The sequence below is a fragment of the Adiantum capillus-veneris genome, chromosome 13, assembly GCF_014529385.1.
Source record: "Adiantum capillus-veneris isolate H3 chromosome 13, ASM1452938v2, whole genome shotgun sequence".
Lineage (NCBI taxonomy): Eukaryota > Viridiplantae > Streptophyta > Polypodiopsida > Polypodiales > Pteridaceae > Adiantum > Adiantum capillus-veneris.
In genome coordinates, this window is record NC_140943.1 from 41366437 (window position 1) to 41384032 (window position 17596).

The 17596-nt window shown below is 40.7% G+C and overlaps 1 pseudogene; it reads left to right on the forward strand.

The window, feature by feature from the left end:
- The first annotated feature begins 2718 nt into the window (after positions 1-2718).
- Positions 2719-3419, forward strand: LOC147443862 (uncharacterized; annotated as a pseudogene).
- The last annotated feature ends 14177 nt before the right edge of the window (positions 3420-17596 follow it).

Here is a 17596-nt window from a genome sequence, read left to right on the forward strand (position 1 = left end):
TGAACCAATATCAACCTGTCAAATGAACCAAGAAAGCTTCAGATTCTGCATAAATTTCGGCAGAGTATCCTTTGTAAAATGGCTCTGGTGTACTCAAGAACAGACCAAAAACAGCTCAAAAAACATTGTCTCTCTGACACTGTAAGCTGCGGGTAAACCTGTCCTGCACCTGTATTGTCTCTCACTGTCCTGTCACTGTCCTGTAAGCATAGACTGTGACAATGCCTCAACGGCAGTAAAGCAAAGATGCAATCCCAACTGTCTAACTCACAGTCAATACATCCTAGCTGCTTATCTAAGGGTGCTCGAGGGATCGCTCCAAGACCTGTATCACCGAAATGATCTCAACATTCGAGAATCCCCCAGCTCATTAAAACCTCACTCGACCCTCAACAAAGGCTGCAGTAAATCTGACAGTACATAGACTTTCCACAAAGTCATACATCCACAAATTTCCCACTATATGCTGTAACCGCTGCGGCGGTTGTTTGCGGCGTGACTCACAGCCAGCAAACCCTTAACAAACATGCATCATCTCTGACAATACATCCCATGTGGAAGTACCTGCAATGTCAGGATGAAATCTGGAATATCAAGCAGCAAACACAAGCTACCTGATGAACTAGTGGATGTCACCTACAGTCTGTGTGTAGATGCGCCCGTGTCGTATGTGACACGCCTCCAAGAACTGTGAGCCGTCCTTCGATGTGTAGACAACCACAAATCAACACTCTGGGAGTGTCGATATCCTCAGCACCTGCAGTCATAGGCCGAAAACCCCAAATTTGCAGAGTCGAATCTGCACCCGTCGAGACCACGTAGTCGAAAATGGCCTGCGCAGACCTTTGTCGAAGCCGAATGGTGGCCGAGATGACCTCAGAATGAAATTCTGACAACACCAAGCCCTTCGGATCTTCCCACGAGATTTGGGGCCATGTCTTCGCCTGTCGAATTTCACTCCAATCTGAGCTGGTGACTCTAGCCTCCTGCAGTGCTGCCCCGAGCCTCGATCTGAGCTCTAATACCAGTTGAAGGAGTACGAGCGGAAGTGCGACGCGAGAGAGAGTGCGAGAAGAAGAGCACGACGATATGGTGAACTCGCTCTACTGTAATGTGTAGAGCATAGTGAGTTCTTATTAGGTTTTTACAAAAGAATATGTGTACATACCTGGCGACCCGCCCACTTACCTGGGCGACCACATTGGGCTTTATACCCCACCAAGTATGACAACCCATATAGTGGGCACAATAGCATTAAAGTGGATCATGATTCACTAGAGGAAAATGATGCTTGACAGTTTGAGCTTGTAGAGATCGCGTGGATTCCAGGGGCTGATGTGGCGGCTGTTGAGCAACAAGGGAAGACTACTCATGCTCAGTTGTCGACCTCCGAGCTCATTCTAGCTACTGAGTTGCTCGGCGTTGAATGGATGCAGCCCGCCATATTCCAGCTCTGCTGAGTTGTCTCTCATCCAACACCACTACCCCTTTGTTCCGCTCAGTAATGGCAACTAAATGGAGGGCTCATATCTACAGCCCCCTGACGCCCAATTGTGACGGAAACAAAATGGTTGTCTTGCAACCGTAGCCCTGAATCATTTTTTGATGTGTACATAAAACTTCAACGAAGTATTTTCCTAGTTTTTATGGGTGACCACCCACTACGATTAAAGGAAGTATCCAACAATTGCTTGATTGTTTACCACTATTGCATTCCACATGAGAATTTGCAAGCTAGCTTTGGGAGATTCTCTTATGCATTTTAGATTTAGATGTTTCTAGGCTAGGGGATTGATGCGGAGATTGACCTCTACACCACATGACTTTAGAACACAAAAGTCTCAATGAAGCAGCTCATTGGAGGACTCGCTTTGTAAAGGCAAAGCAATTAAAGGACCCATGATTAAATTTTGAAATTTACCTCTAATTTCTAGAAATATGTGAGAACACGTGAGGAACTTAGTGTAAAAACCTTCAAACCTACCCAAGTTTTTGGCCTGCCCAAAGGGCTAAGGCCATAGTGATGTGTTCCCTTTTTCTTAGTGAAAAATGTCACATGTATTTTAAAATTAAAAGTAAGAAATAAAAAATAGTTTATATGTTTTTGAGTGGTTCTTGAGAGGATAGGTTCATTGGGTTGGGTGTCTTTTGAGTGGTTTTCAAGATGAAGGGTTAGGTGTCTGGTCAAGACTAGTTGTTGCAAGATGGAGGGCTTAAATGGGGTTGGTGAGACACCATATAATGAGTGGAATGCTTTCATTCTTCTCTCTTTTGGAGTGGAGTCTCCTTGAGCTCCACGGAGGATGCTCTCATTGCCTATAGGACTAATCAAACCCTAGCAAGCCATTGTGTTGGGGAGTGGGAGTGGGTAGCGTGTAGGTTGTGTGGTTCAAGCCACCGGTCTATGGAATTTCTTGGACCTATTTCGGTGATGTGCGTGGCCTGCCTCTGCGCGGTCTTGTGTTGCTCTGCTTTGTCGTCCTGCTCGCCGTCTAGTGGCGGTTCTGGGCAGCGCTTGCTCTGCTATCCTGCTTCCACCATGTATTTATTGAAGAATGGGTAGCGTGTAGGTTGCGTGGTTCCACTTGCCGGTCTATGGTGTTGTTGGACCTGTTCAACACCCTGCCTCAGCGCGGTCTTGTGTTGCTTTGCTTTGTCGTCCTGCTCGCCGATCTTTGGCGGATCGTTTGTGCTCTGCTGTTCTTCTCTGTGGATACCATGCTGGGGTTTTTGTGGTGCCTCTTGTTCGTGGTTCGCTGGTCCATGGTGGATTTGGATTGTGCCTTGGTGCTGTGCTGCTCTGTACCTCGGGGTTGTGCTGCTCTGTTTGGTCGTCCCCTTTGCCGATCTATAGCGGATCTTGAAGAGTCATCTGGTTTGCTACTCTCGTCCTCGGTGTTGTCCTGCTGCGTTGATATTGGTCGTTCCTTGGTGCCGTGCTACTCTGTGCATCGGGGTTGTGTTGCTTTGTTTAGTCGTCCCCTTCACCGATTTGTAGTGGATCTTGGAGGCCCATCTGTTGTGCTGCTCCTGTCCTCGCTGTTGTTCTGTTGCATTGTCGTCCTCTTCGTCGATCTGTGGTGGATCAGGCCGTCTCCATTGTTGTGCAGCTCTCCTGCGGTGATGTACTGCTCTGCTCTGTCGTCTCGCCTGTCGGTCTATGGTGGATTTTGGCCTGCTCTGCGGACTTTATCTTGCTTTGTGTCCATTTTGCAAGCAGTCGGCGTCTCTACCTGTGAACCTATTTGGTATGCATTGAAGAGTTTTTTTTTTTAATATTTTCTTTCTGTTGTGCTTCTCATCCTTGATGATTTTTGCAGGGTGGTGTGCAGCCATTGATGGAATCGAGATGCAGGCTGAATACTGTGAAGCTACTAGGCTTAACTGTTATGGTGTGGATGGGGTTTATAAATATGTAATGATTCTGAAGTTCGATTATGTCTCCAAGCTTATCTATTTTGTTAATAAGTTTTGTGTTTTAATCTACTATAAGAAGTTTATTTTGCTTATTGCGTTAAGGTGTGCTAAATTTAAGGTGGTTAGTTCCACATTCTATGATGCAACCTTGGTCCATGATTTAATCGTATTGATGGATTATTTGGACTGGCTGAGCATGTGGTTTAAGTCTAAACAAGGCATATTGGAAATTTATGGCTATGTGGCTCTTTTCTTTAATGTAAAAAAGAAAAAGAAAAATGATTTCACTTTGAATATTATATGGAATGCTCTCAATGATTCATTGTTTATATTGTAAATATAAGAATGAGAATAAATATGTTTTGATGTGTGGATCTAGATAGGATCACCTCAAATCTTCATAAAGGTATTAAGTGATAAGTTTCTCTTTCTAATTTACTCCGAACTTACCTTTTAGTTGTAGCTCTCATTTCATTTGCAGCCCTGCACCTCTCTCCTCCTCTCCCTCCTCTCTCTCTCATGATAGTTCAGTTTTCTCTTCCTCTCTGTTTAGCTCTTTATTATTATCACAAAAGATGAGGTAGTGTTAATGAAAAGAGAAGCATTCTCTCTTTCTCTTTCTATGTAGTATACATGTTGTGACTCAATAGCATATAGTGATAGATGATAGTAAATGTAAATATCTACATTTACTATCAAACATTGAGTGAAACTTTGAAAGTATCTATCTTGAAGTTCTCAAGATTATGCATCAAGTTTCACTCTTTGAGTTGTAAGTATATAAAAGCTAGAGGTATGTAAAGAAGCATCACCTTTCAGAAGCTTCCCAGATCTGAGATTTACTCTTATTGAGAATTGTACACCCTCTATAGTATAGTCTCCTAAACTTTATATACCACCACTTTTATCAAAGTGATCGCAATACTCTTTATTTCTAGGCCTTATGGATTCGAATATGAATGGTAATATACCTCATTATTTTGTTTCCTCTTTCGCTGTCTAAGAGTCTTGTTGTCTTGGAATTTGTCTTGAATTTGCTCTTGATTATAGATGCTTTCATAACAAATTCAAGCAATGACTACTTCGAAACTTTAAGTGCAGCTCCTAGCAACAAAAACTTGCATGAAGTTGTGTCTGAAAGTGGGAGGCTTGGATCGTTGAGTAGTTTACTGTATTCTCCAAGCTCACCATTTAAAAAGCTCATTCCCAAAGCCAAATTGAAGAAGACTTCTCCAAAATCTGTTCAAAAGGCCCTTATTATTGCAAGAGGGATGGTCTCAGTTAGAGGTTAGCTTTTGTTTACTATTTCTGTGGCTTATGAATGTGTAATTGATAATAATAGTATCGTGTGCAATGTGTCATAGGGCGTACATCGCTTAGCTCTTCTGGTATTGCCAATCCTTTTGGCGGTGTGAACGGTGCGTTGGGTTTAGCATCTATTAAAGAAGAGCCAAGACCTATAGTTGACTCCTTTGGATCTCAATTGGCATTGAGTCAATCTACACATGAGCTTCTTATATCTGAACTTTCAGATGCTATTAACTACCGTTTTGTCTTTGTTGGCAAGGTGCTTGCAAAGTATGGCACATATAAAATCGAAAAAGCGAATTACAGCAAATTTTTGAAGGTTGATCTTGTGGACAAGGTTGCACATCATACCATCAATTTTGTTGTGGCAGAAAATTACATAAAACAGTTTGTCAACAAATTTGTTGTGGATGATTTTTTACATATTGAGGGGCTTGTTGTGAGGAAGAAGAATCCTAATGATGGAGGCACTTGTCAACTTGCTCTCTATGCTGATGCAACTACATCTATTGTGAAGTCTCCTTCATTCGACTTTATTCTCACTCTCTTTCCCGAGCATAAGATAAAAGATCTTGTTGCAACATGGACTTCTACAATTGGAGATGGTGTGCCTTACTACTGTAGCTTTCACTATTATCAAGGTGGAGAACATGGTCAAAAGTGATGGCAATAGTGACACTAGACTTATTGTTTTTGATGGTCTTGCCGATGTTGATAGAGCACCGATAAGCTTCTGTACGCACCTCCAAGCCCTGTCAATAGTGTTTTGACTCTTTGTTATTGTTGTAGCTTTTGTTTGTGTCCTCTCAAAAGGCCGACTTTTATAATATTTCCAACGAAGTCAAAGAGAATGGATTTTATGATTGTGTGGCTCACAATATAAATGTCTTCAAACAATTTTCCAACACATTATCTATCGTGGACTACAGTATTTTGCTGCCTTTGCCCTCTCAATTGAAGTTGCTTTTCAAAGATATCCGTGTAAAGCAAATTCCCAACATGGGATTTGGAATGACGGTGAGTTCTTATTGGTGGGTTGTTTACGTTGCTTGTGCATCGTGTGATCTTTTTAAGCTCTTTTCAGGTTTTCGGTTCTCTCGAGGTTGTTAACGTCAACAACGTTGGATTGGAGTATTTATGTGGAGTTTGCAAATCTCCCCAAGTCAGTCGCCAAAGCTCAAACCCTCATTGTTTTGCATGTAACAAAGCTGTTGAAAATTGGAAAGTTCCTACTCTTCAAGCAAAGTTGGTTCCCCGTGATGGTAAAGGTATTTCCGTCACTTTGCACGGAAAGATTGTTGATCAAGTACTTCGCCTATCCTCTTCTTTTTCACACATGTATGAAACTGATATAGTGAGTTTGAAAGCTTCCTTGGTGGGAATGAAGAGAGCTGGACATTTCTCAATAGATGCACAGGGGTATGTAACAAGCTTTAAATTGGAATAAGAAGATACTAGCTTAGCTAATTTGCCTTGCACTTCTCTAGCAAGGTCATATTTTGTTGAATATCCTTTTGTATCTAGGCATTATGGTGGAATTATCTCTTAGTGACAAAACTGTTTTGTGTATAAATGGCATCCAATCTTCAATCAACTCAAGTTTTTGGAAGAAATCTTCTTGCAATCAAGATGTTTTAAGTACATTTTTGTTTGTGTGTGATGTAGATATCTCTATTAGTACACTAGAAAATATTATGTCCAAGCATATTGTTTCAAAATTTTGTTCCCAAGATCGCAAGTGTGTGGCTAAAATTGTGGAATGATGAGCGTAGTGCTTGTAATGTTGAGGATAAAACTGTTCTTTAGTTTGCCAACGTATGACTACAAGAACTAATTCTGTTTTTCTTTCAATCAATTTGATCACTCTAGCTTGCCATGTGTTGGAGTTACAATGTATTGTTCATGTGTTTCAAGAACAAAATCATCAACATTCCTTCAATGCTAATCCTTGTGTTGCTTCTTCTTCCTCCTCTCGTGGCTTGTTGGTCTTCATTTGCCAAGGTGGATTGTTTGTTTTTCCACAATCAACTTTGCTCGAGAAATGTAAGTGTTGCTCCTAGCCTAAAGATCTTGTTGTTAGCTTGCTTGATGTTGTGAGGACTTTTCCAAATGAGACCGCGTTGCATATAGCTTCTCAATTTCAAACACAAGTATGTTCTTCTTACACTTTGAAACAAATTCAAAACAAAGTTTACTCAATATGGAAAATGTTGTATGAAGACAATGTTGTGCGTCCATCATATAACAGATCAAAGAAACGAAAATATGTAGTAGAAATACTGGACACTCCTTCATATGCATGTTCAAGTTGTGGAAGTCTTGCGTTCCAAAAGAATTTGCATCGTTTGACTTTACTCGAAGCAGCTTTTCTTGAAACCTTGGTGGGATTGCAAACATTTAACTCTGTTGCAGACAAAAGAGATTGTTTTTCTTGCAAAGCAAAGCTTAAAATCTCAAAGAAAGCCGCTCTTTTGTATTTATCCACATTCTCTACTCAATGACAATATTGCAAGCATTACATTATTAAATGGAATTGAGAAACGCCTTGTATCGCTTCGCAGTCCTTTCACGCAAATTCGAGAGCTCAATTACGAGGGTCAATACGGGCTGCGAGGGAGCGTCGTTAATGTCATGGCAGACTTAACAAGAATTCAAGCAATCTTGCCGCATTTTAGTAGTGAGCACGCTACAGTCCTTGTCGAGATTGAGTGTAAGCTTGAGTATGCCCATGCATAGCTTAGTGGTGGTGTTCGTCTCTTTTATGTGCTCCAAGCATTGAAAGACTTGATTGGCACCCCTTTGTACGTAGAGCACAAAGCCTCCATTAATGAAGCTTGGGTTTATAGTTTTCACATGAGTCCAGATGTAGTGTTGCATGAAGAGCTGAGGTTGATGAGTTGGTGAATGAGCATTCATACACCCTTGTCCATGCATCTATTCTTCATAACAAGTCATCGATCATAGTGCACATGTACATAGTGTTGCACCTTGTGAAGGATTTACTCCTTTGAGCTTGTTTGATGATGCCAATTGTGAGGAATTATCATTTTTAGCTTTGTTCCTTGGGAAAAGAAGAGCTTACGCGGACCTTGCGAAAAAAAAATACTTGAAAGTGGCGCAATGGGAACTTAAAAACAAAGATAGACGCTTCGCCTTGGATATTGAAAATTTGTTCTACAAAGTGATGAAGATTATCATTGGCAAGGTTCTTGGCTCTATATGGGTGCGTCTACGCAAGGGAAAATTGCAAGGCAGGCAACTATGCGCAAAAGATGTTCAGAACAACACTAACATCGAGCGAATACTATCATCCCAACTAGGATATCATGACTTTGAATCATTGTGGACGTCATCAGATTACAAAGCCAAGATCAAACGCAATGTGTTTGCCATGTTTCGACAAGTAGGCCAACCTACCTTTTTTGTACTCTATCATGTGCGGAGCAAAGATGGAAGCCATTGCACAAATGTCTTACCATGCTCAATCAACAAATCAGTGAATCTAATTTCCCAATCTGCTGCACACTTTATCCGTGCATTGGTTCGTGCGGATCCTATCAGTACAGCTCGATACTATGTCCATAGATTCAAAGCACTCAAGAAAGAGTTGAAACGAAATTCAAAAATACTTGGCCAAATCATGGATTTTTTCTTTGTCACCGAATTTCCGCATAGGGGAAGCCAGCATGACCATGGATTAATTTGGATTGACAATTCTCCAAAGCTTGGGGTTTTTTATGATAAAGACGTGATTACTTTTGTTGATAAATACATCTCAAGTGACAAAGATGAATTGGGTGTTGACCTACAAAAAGTACAAATCCATTCCCATCGAAGGACATGCAAAAAAAGAAAGAAGCATTGCCGTTTTGGATTTCCAAGACCACCTCCAAGGCAAACAACTATCTTGCATCCGATACAACCAAGTGAAGAAAGGAAATCCATGATTTTTGCAAACAAGAAACAACTCAAAAGCCAACTTGCAACTTTACCACATTGCCCTGAAATGAGTTTCGATGATTGGTTATCCTGTTTAAACATGGATGAAGACATGTATCTTGAGAGACTCTCAGTATCGCTCTCAGAACCCACACTTTTGATCAAAAGACAACCAAAAAATATATACACAAATAATTTCAACAAAACAATGTGCACGTTCTGGGATGGCAATCTTGATATTCAGTTTATTTTCAACCCTCAAGGAGCTGCTGCACACTGCACATCATATATGACAAAAACAGATTCGATCACAAGCAAAGCAATTAAAAAAATCCTTAACAAATGCAAGAAAGAGAGTCTTCCTGAAATGGAACGTCTTAAGAAAATTGGAGGTGCCTTGATCAATGCTCAAGAAATCACAGCTCAACAAGCAACATACATTTCACTATCTCTTCCATTGCATAGCACAAGCAGACAATTTATCTTCATCAATGCGGAATTCCAAACCCAAAGGACACTATTGTTAAAGAGAAAGACTTCCTTGCAAACACTTCATCCTGATGACACAGACATATTCTTTGATGACCTCGTGACGAAGTACACAAAAAGACCAACTAGCATAGGAAATTTTTTCTTGGTAGAGTATGCAAGTAACTACACTATCTCACAAGGGATACACCACCCTGGGCGATTCACTCTATATACAAAATGAGACGCCACCTGCGAGCGGAACACATTGGTAAAACCCCTATATACAACTCAAATTAGGGAATATGACCCCCCTTTCTACACTTATACGACAATCAATGAAGAAAAATATCATACCCCTATCTTATATATTAAATGCAGGTCTCACATGATCTAACTAAGTAAAACTAGTCAAAGAGTGTGTAACATAGTGTTTGGCAATGTACTAAGGAACCACTTCTGTTGATATCTAGATGTACCCTCAATGTGTCTTAGTTTAACTTTCAAACTATGTGCTCGATGAGCCTTCACTTTGGCTACTTGTCCAATTTTGACCCATTTAAATTACTCAAAAAACATGGTTATAACGTTGTGCTAGGTTCTCCGTGTAAATTTGCATCTATACAAACTCTTTATAGTTTTCATCCCTCAACAAATGAAGTATAATTAGAGAAGAAGCAATTGATACAAAATAGTGTTAGTTCTTGCATGTATCTTTGTAGATATTGACTCACAAGTTCTAGGGTAGAATCTTTTGGGAAGACAAGATTTTGAAACACAAATCCTTTCTCTCATTTTTTCTTTTTCTCACTCCCCCCCCCCCCCCCCCCCCCCCCCCCCGGCCAAAATATGATACCTCTCCCCCTTATATATAAGCTTGGGAGATAAACTATTGGGGGCCTGCCCCTAACTTATACGCTTATGTGATTTGTAAAAGAACCCCCCTCCCCTGCACTTACGTGGTGCAGTAAGTTTTCCATGGTGAATCCCCCGGGCACACCACAAGTGCAAGAAGCCTCGCATCATCAGATATACAAACTTCAGTAAGGAGACCGACAGCGAGAGGCATCATCAGATATACAAACTTCAGTAAGGAGACCTAGAGCGAGAGGCATTATCGTCAATATGTCTACTATTTTTGTCATTCACAAGCAATGAATATGCATTTGATGCTTTGACATCAACTTGGAGAGAGAGATATAAGTCTAATATTGCTACAATTGCACTAACATGAAACCTTTCACAAAGCTAAAAATCAACAATCAAGAATCATCAACATCATGCTCAATCTCCTCACAAGAAACACAACAAGAACGGTTCACTTATGAGCTTGATCTCGACCTACCAAGCACAAGGCATCATACCACTCAACTACCAACATCATCTAGATTCCTTGGCATGCCAAATGAAGAATATCACTCAATTGTCATGAGTTTGAATATAGAGCAAAGACATCTTTATGATGATATCATGACACGAAAGAGACTATGTACTAATGACACAATCCACCTTTTTTTAACAGGGGGCGCCGGAACAGGAAAAACCTTTACTTTGCGTGCAATCATCCAAGGCCTAGTCCGGCACTATGCACCTTCAATAGAAGGCCACATTGAACTTCCAACAGCATTGTTGATGGCATATATAGGCAAGGCAGTGTTAAACCTTGGCGGCACAACAATTCACTCTGCATTGCACCTTCCATTGATGCTAACTGAGATGGTCCCTCTTTCCAATGATACTCTCAATGAACTATTCCAAGTATACGCAAACCTCAAACTAGTTGTCTTTGATGAGGCTTTCTTTATAGGAATAGACTACTGCGCATTATTGACACAAGACTCCGATCTATAAAGCACAAACACAATGAACCCTTTGGTGGTTTAGACGTTATCTTCTGTGGTGATCTTTGCCAAGCAAGCCCTGTCCGCGATTGATGGATATTCAATGACACAAACAATACACTTGACATCCTCACACCATCATGCTGGAATACACATGTCACATGTGCTGAGCTAACAACACCAATGCGGCAATCAAATGAACTATTTATAGAGGTCTTAAATAGGATACATGTTGCAAAGCAAACACAAACAGACTTGGCATTTATTAATGACACATTTGGAAACAACAACTGTGACATTTTTACAACACCTCATCTTTTCTTCACAAATAAACTAAAGTCCAAGCACAACCAAGCGGTCTTTGAGAACTTGCAAGAAACACCATACATCATCAAGGCTCATGACAAATTCCACAAAACATGCTCAAAAAACCTAGTCATTCCAAACAACCCTCAGGTAACTGCTGGATTATCCTCCATCCTTGAGCTAAAGCCAGGAATGATAGTCGAGCTTTGTGCTAGCAATATCAATGTACTTGACGGTTTGGTGAATGGTGTGGATGGAATCTTCCAAACAACAAACAACAAAGCACAGTCATCAATAGCTTGGGTGGAGTTCTTTGATACCTCAATTGGGAGAAGACAAAGATCCCAGAATGCACATCTCTACCATGGAAACATAAACAAAAAATGGACACCAATACTTCAAGTCACGAAAGAATTTCAAGTAGACAGAAACCCACTCAATTTAGTCTCAAGAACACAAATCCCAATACAAGCAGCGAATGCACACACAATCCATAGATCCCAAGGCTTGACAATGGCAACAATGGCATTTGACCCTAGTGGGATCCAATCTCATGGCTTGGTCTACATAGCTCTGTCACGTATCAAAGACCCTACAAATCTGCATATTCTTAGCCCCATTCTCAAGAACCATATCAAAACTGACCCCATAGTCCTGAAAGAAATCAAACGCCTGCGGACAGATGCTAAGTGGTCCCACTTGAGCGAGTCCCTGGTTACAATTAAACAGACACATCACATTGTTGCATCATTAAACGTCGTGTCAATCAACAAACACATTGACCACATCAAGAGCGATCCAAACTTCATGTCATCCAACATCTTGTGCTTCCAAGAAACAAAAGAAAAGAAAAGTACCAACCTCGTGACACCAAACTTTGAGCATATTCAACATTATAATGGTTATGGTCTATCCATATCCCACCATCCAAGCATTCAATCCATATCCCAAAAAACTATCTCAAGAGTGGGACTTGAAATATTGGATGTGACTTTCTCTTTCAAAAATCAATCTTCAACTCATATCCATGTCATAAATGTATACAAGTCACCCAAGACACCAATAAAGACACTTCTTTTAGAACTCCAACACTTGATACAAGAAAATGATAAAAAAAACTTGAGCATCATATTACGAGACTTCAAACATCGATATCAACACCACAAACACCCAATACCAACATTTGGAATCTCTACTTCATTCGGAGAACTAGACAACAAATTAAAGAAACTACAACCATCTATAATTCAATGCTATACCATATTTGGGTGAGAAGCCAACAACCTCACTACATTTGTGGCACAAGATTTTGCTTTTGGTCAGATCATTCAATCACATATATACTACTTCCAAAATAAATAGGACCAAAGATCATTGGAGGGGACACCTCCCCTCCCTTCCCACTTCCCCCTGCCTTCCCCCCCCACCAACCCATCAAAGAAAAGAAAAGCTACATTCATCCCCTCCAACTACCTCCCTCGATGTGTATCAACTCATTCCACCATGTGTATCAAACACAAATTTTGTAACCTACTACCATTTTATCGACATAGTTTTTTTCCCCGCTCGATCTGGAATCTGAGCATGCGTATACAACAATTACTTCATCTCTAAAATCTTTGTCTTTAGTTTAGTTTTGATAAAAGGAACTGGGCATTTTGATTTTGTCGCTTTTTCAAATAGAGAGCTTCACAACTACAAATTCGGCCATGCCAAACCAGTCTCTCTTTTTTGGTTAGTTTTTGCTTTCCATTTTTTGTTAGCAAAAAAATTTCCTATGGCAGGCCTCGTGATTTTATCATTCTTCCTCTTGTTTTCATACGAAGGCTTGTCCCTTTCAAAGTCTTCTCAAAAAACAAAAGAAAACCAATAAACAAATTTAAAGCACAATAAAATTTGAGACTTTGTATAGACAAAGAGTTTTTTTTTCATAGCCTATGGAAAATTTACAAAGCATCTGTAAAGTTCTCGAAAAACTTGTGTGTGTGTGTGAGAGAGAGAGAGAGAGAGAGAGAGATGCTATTTTTGTAGCCTAGCCTAGTCATCGTATGCTCCACATCAATACAACCTTGGGCCTTTGGGCTCATTTTTTAAGGCTTTGACGGAGGCACTTTTACCCTTAGTGAAGGGAAAAAATATTTCTACCCTTCAAAAGAAGGATAGGATTTCTTTTTTGGTGAATGCTCATTCAAACTAAACTAGGTTTGAAATAACTCAAAATAATACATGCAAACCTTGGCATATCCTTTGCATAGGGCTTTCCAGCATATACAAAAAAATTCCGTTCAATGGGCACAAATCCCCCCAAGGGATTTGAGACCATTGACCTTAAAACGAAACCTTACAATATGTTACAAATTTTCAAGATACTCGTTATGGATTCCTCCTTCTCTTTCTTGTGAAGCTTGCACTTCTGATTTCCTTTGCTATGGATTAGCCACCAACAAGTTTCTGAAACCCGGTCTTTGTCCAAAGGATCACATTTCTTTTGAAAGAGTAGTGCATTTCTAGATTGCCATACTGTTCTTAAATTGTAGCGCTTACTATACAAATTTCAATTAGGAGATCCTCATTATCAATGCGTCTAGAGCCCATTGCAAGGTTGCGTCTAAAGAAGGGAGTGTCCAAATGCGTGCACACCCATCCACAAACTGAGCCCATGAAGCCTCTGATTGCCGAACCTCCCCACAACAGGTGCGTGAGGGTCTCATTCGGGTGTTTACATTTGACACATGTGCCTTCGCCTAAGCCTCTCGCTTTGGCCTTTTCCCCGGTAGGCATGACTCCAAAAAGCACTTTCCAAAGGAAAACTTTGTCCTTCTCATCGCATTTGGCCTTCCAAATGTTTCCTACTACTTGGCTTCATTTGTTTCTTGTACCATTTTTGGCCTAGATTTTGTTGAGTTGTTCGACCCAATATTTTGTAAATTACATCTTCTCATAAATAGTCTTATTCGTGGGTGAACTAAAAAGCCTTTCTCCAAGCCACTTCCAAGCTTTCAAATCCACATGTGTAGAGCAAGGAGGAGGGTTAGGCTTGAGACTTTTTCCAAAACCCTTTCGATGAGGATCTCCTCCTGAAGTGAAAGCTTGCTTCTTAGCTTTAGATGCTTCAGGGATTGCCAATCCGCTTTTTGATAATCCCAAAAAGCATCAATGGTGCCAAAGCCCTTGTTTTTTTAGATTCTTGGCTATTTCAATCCAATGCTTATTAAGGCCCAAGCCCTTCACAATGAGTCCCCAAGGAGACCAATGCCTAGTCGTTCCCTTCCAATACCCGGTCTCTTCCTTCCACATGAGTGAAGCTCGGCTTTACAACATTTATCAATAAATTTCCCCATAAATACACCTAATTTAGCCCTTACGGCAATGGGGGATAGAAGCATGTTTTGTATGCTAAGGTTGAACCAATGCCCGCCTTTAGACTCCATGCGGGATTGCATAACCATTTCCCTTGCCATACAAGCCCAACTCTCTTCTAAATTAGCTAGGGTGCAAAAAAGTTTTGCACATAATGCCAGACCATGAGTGACAAGATCCAGAATGCCAAGATCACCCTGAGCCTTAGGTTTAGCAATAGCCGACCATTTACCCCATTGCCACGATCTTCCTGCTCTCAATTTATTTCTCTAGGAGAATTCCTTGATTGGTTTCAAAAAAGATTTTCATTGCTTCATTTCCTTTTTACTTCTTTCTTGAACCCAATCAAAAGCTTGTTTGTGAGTAGTTCCTTCCCCGATAGGCACGCCCAAGTGTTAGAAGATGTTACCTCTCTTAATAATTTCACCAATCCACTTTGAGGAATCAAAATTTTCTTCTTCTAACAAAGAGACAAGTCTTGATTTTTTTATGCTACATTGAAACCCCGATGCTGTGGAAAACACATGTAGTGCCTCCAAGGCCTTTCTAACGTTATTCCCTTTTGCTTGGAGAAAAAATAAAGAATCATCAATGAACATTTTAATCAGCATTTGATTACCATTCTAGATTTGAAGGCCTGTAATCTCTCCTCTTGGAACCTCTTGCTCCAACAGAGCAATAAGTGGGTGGATGCAAGGAGCGAACCAAAGTGGCAGTAAGGGACGACCTTGACAAATGGATCTCTTTACATCAAAGCAACCAACTATTTTTGAATTGAAGAGCAGCTTAGAGGAGTTACCTTCATCGAGAGTACTGACTGCTTTACGGATTCGAGGACCGAACCCCAAGGTCTGCAACGTCTCTTGCACAAATGACGAGGTTATTCTATCATATGCTTTATCTATGTCTAGTTATAGTAAGATATATTCTTGTTTCTTGAACTTGGCATATTTCATACCTATCAAGGCCGCCAGGATGTTATCATAAGTTGATCTCCCTTTAATAAATCCATGTTGGTGGGGAGAGATAATATCCACTAACATAGGGGCCATTCTTTCAGCAATCTGTTTAGCCAGTACCTTATATACTACCGTCAACATTATGATAGGTCTCCAGTGTCTGATCTGAGAGCACGCTACTTGCTTAGGGATGAGCTTGATAATCCCTTTCTTTACATCCAATTCGAGCGTACCTTTGGTAAATTCCTTGTTGACCAGAACCAGATGTAAGAAAGACAGGCCTAGACAAAACTCAACCCTGATCCCATCCCATCTTGGAGACTTTTCTTTTCCCAGCTTTTTGTCATCCATCATTCATCCAAGGTAAAGGGCCTTTCCGAGTAATTTGCGCGGTCAGACTCCACTAATGTCATTTATCTTCCACGATAACCCATTTCTTTCGCTCCCCTCCTACCAGAATGCTTGAATGGCCCTGTCTATCTTGTCTAGAACATACCATATTAAAGTCTCCCACTAAGGAGAACTCCCCCTCTAATAATGGTGAGAGGCCGTTCCATAGTAACTTCTTGCCTTTGGAATCGTTAGGGGCGTAGATTCATTTTTTCCTAAATATAGCTTAACTAGTATGTGACCCGCGCGTTGCTGCGGCTAAGAAAAAGGAACAAGTTAATCACAAGGACCTTGCTCTCTTTCATTCCATAATGACATGTAAATGCATGTAATTCTCTATTGAGCTTTTGGAGCTCTTTGATACATACATCGTGCATCAATTACTGCTTTAGCTACTCTTCGCATTCTAATCAAATTGAGCGTAAATTTGCCTTTTGGATTAGCACTCTATATAGTTTTTATAGGGAAAGGTCTTACAACTCATAAGAAGTAGCTACTCTATCTAAAGGAGCTAGCTTGCTTGGTTGAGTACTCGACCTCCGTGACCTGGGTCATGGGTTTGAGTGCGGCCATGTGACCTTATGCGCTCATAAGGACGTTTGCTTTGATTCACATGGGATTTGTGCAATTGAAACAAAAAGATGTAGCTACTCTCCCCCTACCCTCATATGCTCCTCAATGGACCAAAATACAATAACCCTTTGTAGTTTCTATGCTAGGTACTTGCTTTTTTAGGCCAAGCCCCGACATGCTCTTTCCAATCAAGGCATGTCCATTTATGCCCCTCCCCCCACCCTCTTCCAAGAATCATTTTGATCTTGGAGTCTCCTAGGATTGCTCATACAATGTTATAAATTCTCCTTTTTCTTTTTTCTCCTTTGTCAATGCAACACCCTCCCTCTCTCTCTCTCTCTCTCTCTCTCTCTCTCTCTCTCTCTCTCTCTCTCTCTCTCGTGTGATAGATTGGTTATCCCATTTCATACTTGAGTACCTAGACTTTGAAATCTTGTTGGAGTGTTCCTAATATCTTAGTCTTCAGTTCAAGACTCATCGAAAAGATCTTTAGGTATTCCACTCTTATTCCATCAGCACTTTGATATCTTGCTAGAGTGTTTGTAATGTTCTAGTCTTCATTTCAAAGATCCTTGAAATCTCTTGGGATTGGTCCTATGGCATTAAAAATGTGAGGTCTCAGAGGAGTGTTTTTAATGTCCTAGTCTTCATTTCAAGACTCATTTGATAGATTTTTGAGGTCTCTTGGGATTGGTCCTGATGCATTAAGAATGTGAAGTCTTGTTGAAGTGTTCTTAGTGTCCTGCCCTTGAGTTCAAGACTTAGCAGATAGGTCTCTTGGCATAATCCTCGATGTGACACATTCCCTTCATGTGTGTGTGTGTGTGTGTGTTGGGGGGCGAGGGGGAAGAACGGTAAAATGTAAAACCCCATCAATCATCCAAGGCCTCTGATTGTTCTTGCGATGGTGCCTACTTTCCTTTATGTCCAAGCCTTGCAAACTTTCTTATGTTCCCACAAGTGATAGCTACCAGTGAGACCATTCTCTCCCTCTCTCTTTCTCTATGTGTGTGCTATAGAGAGCTATAGGGCGTT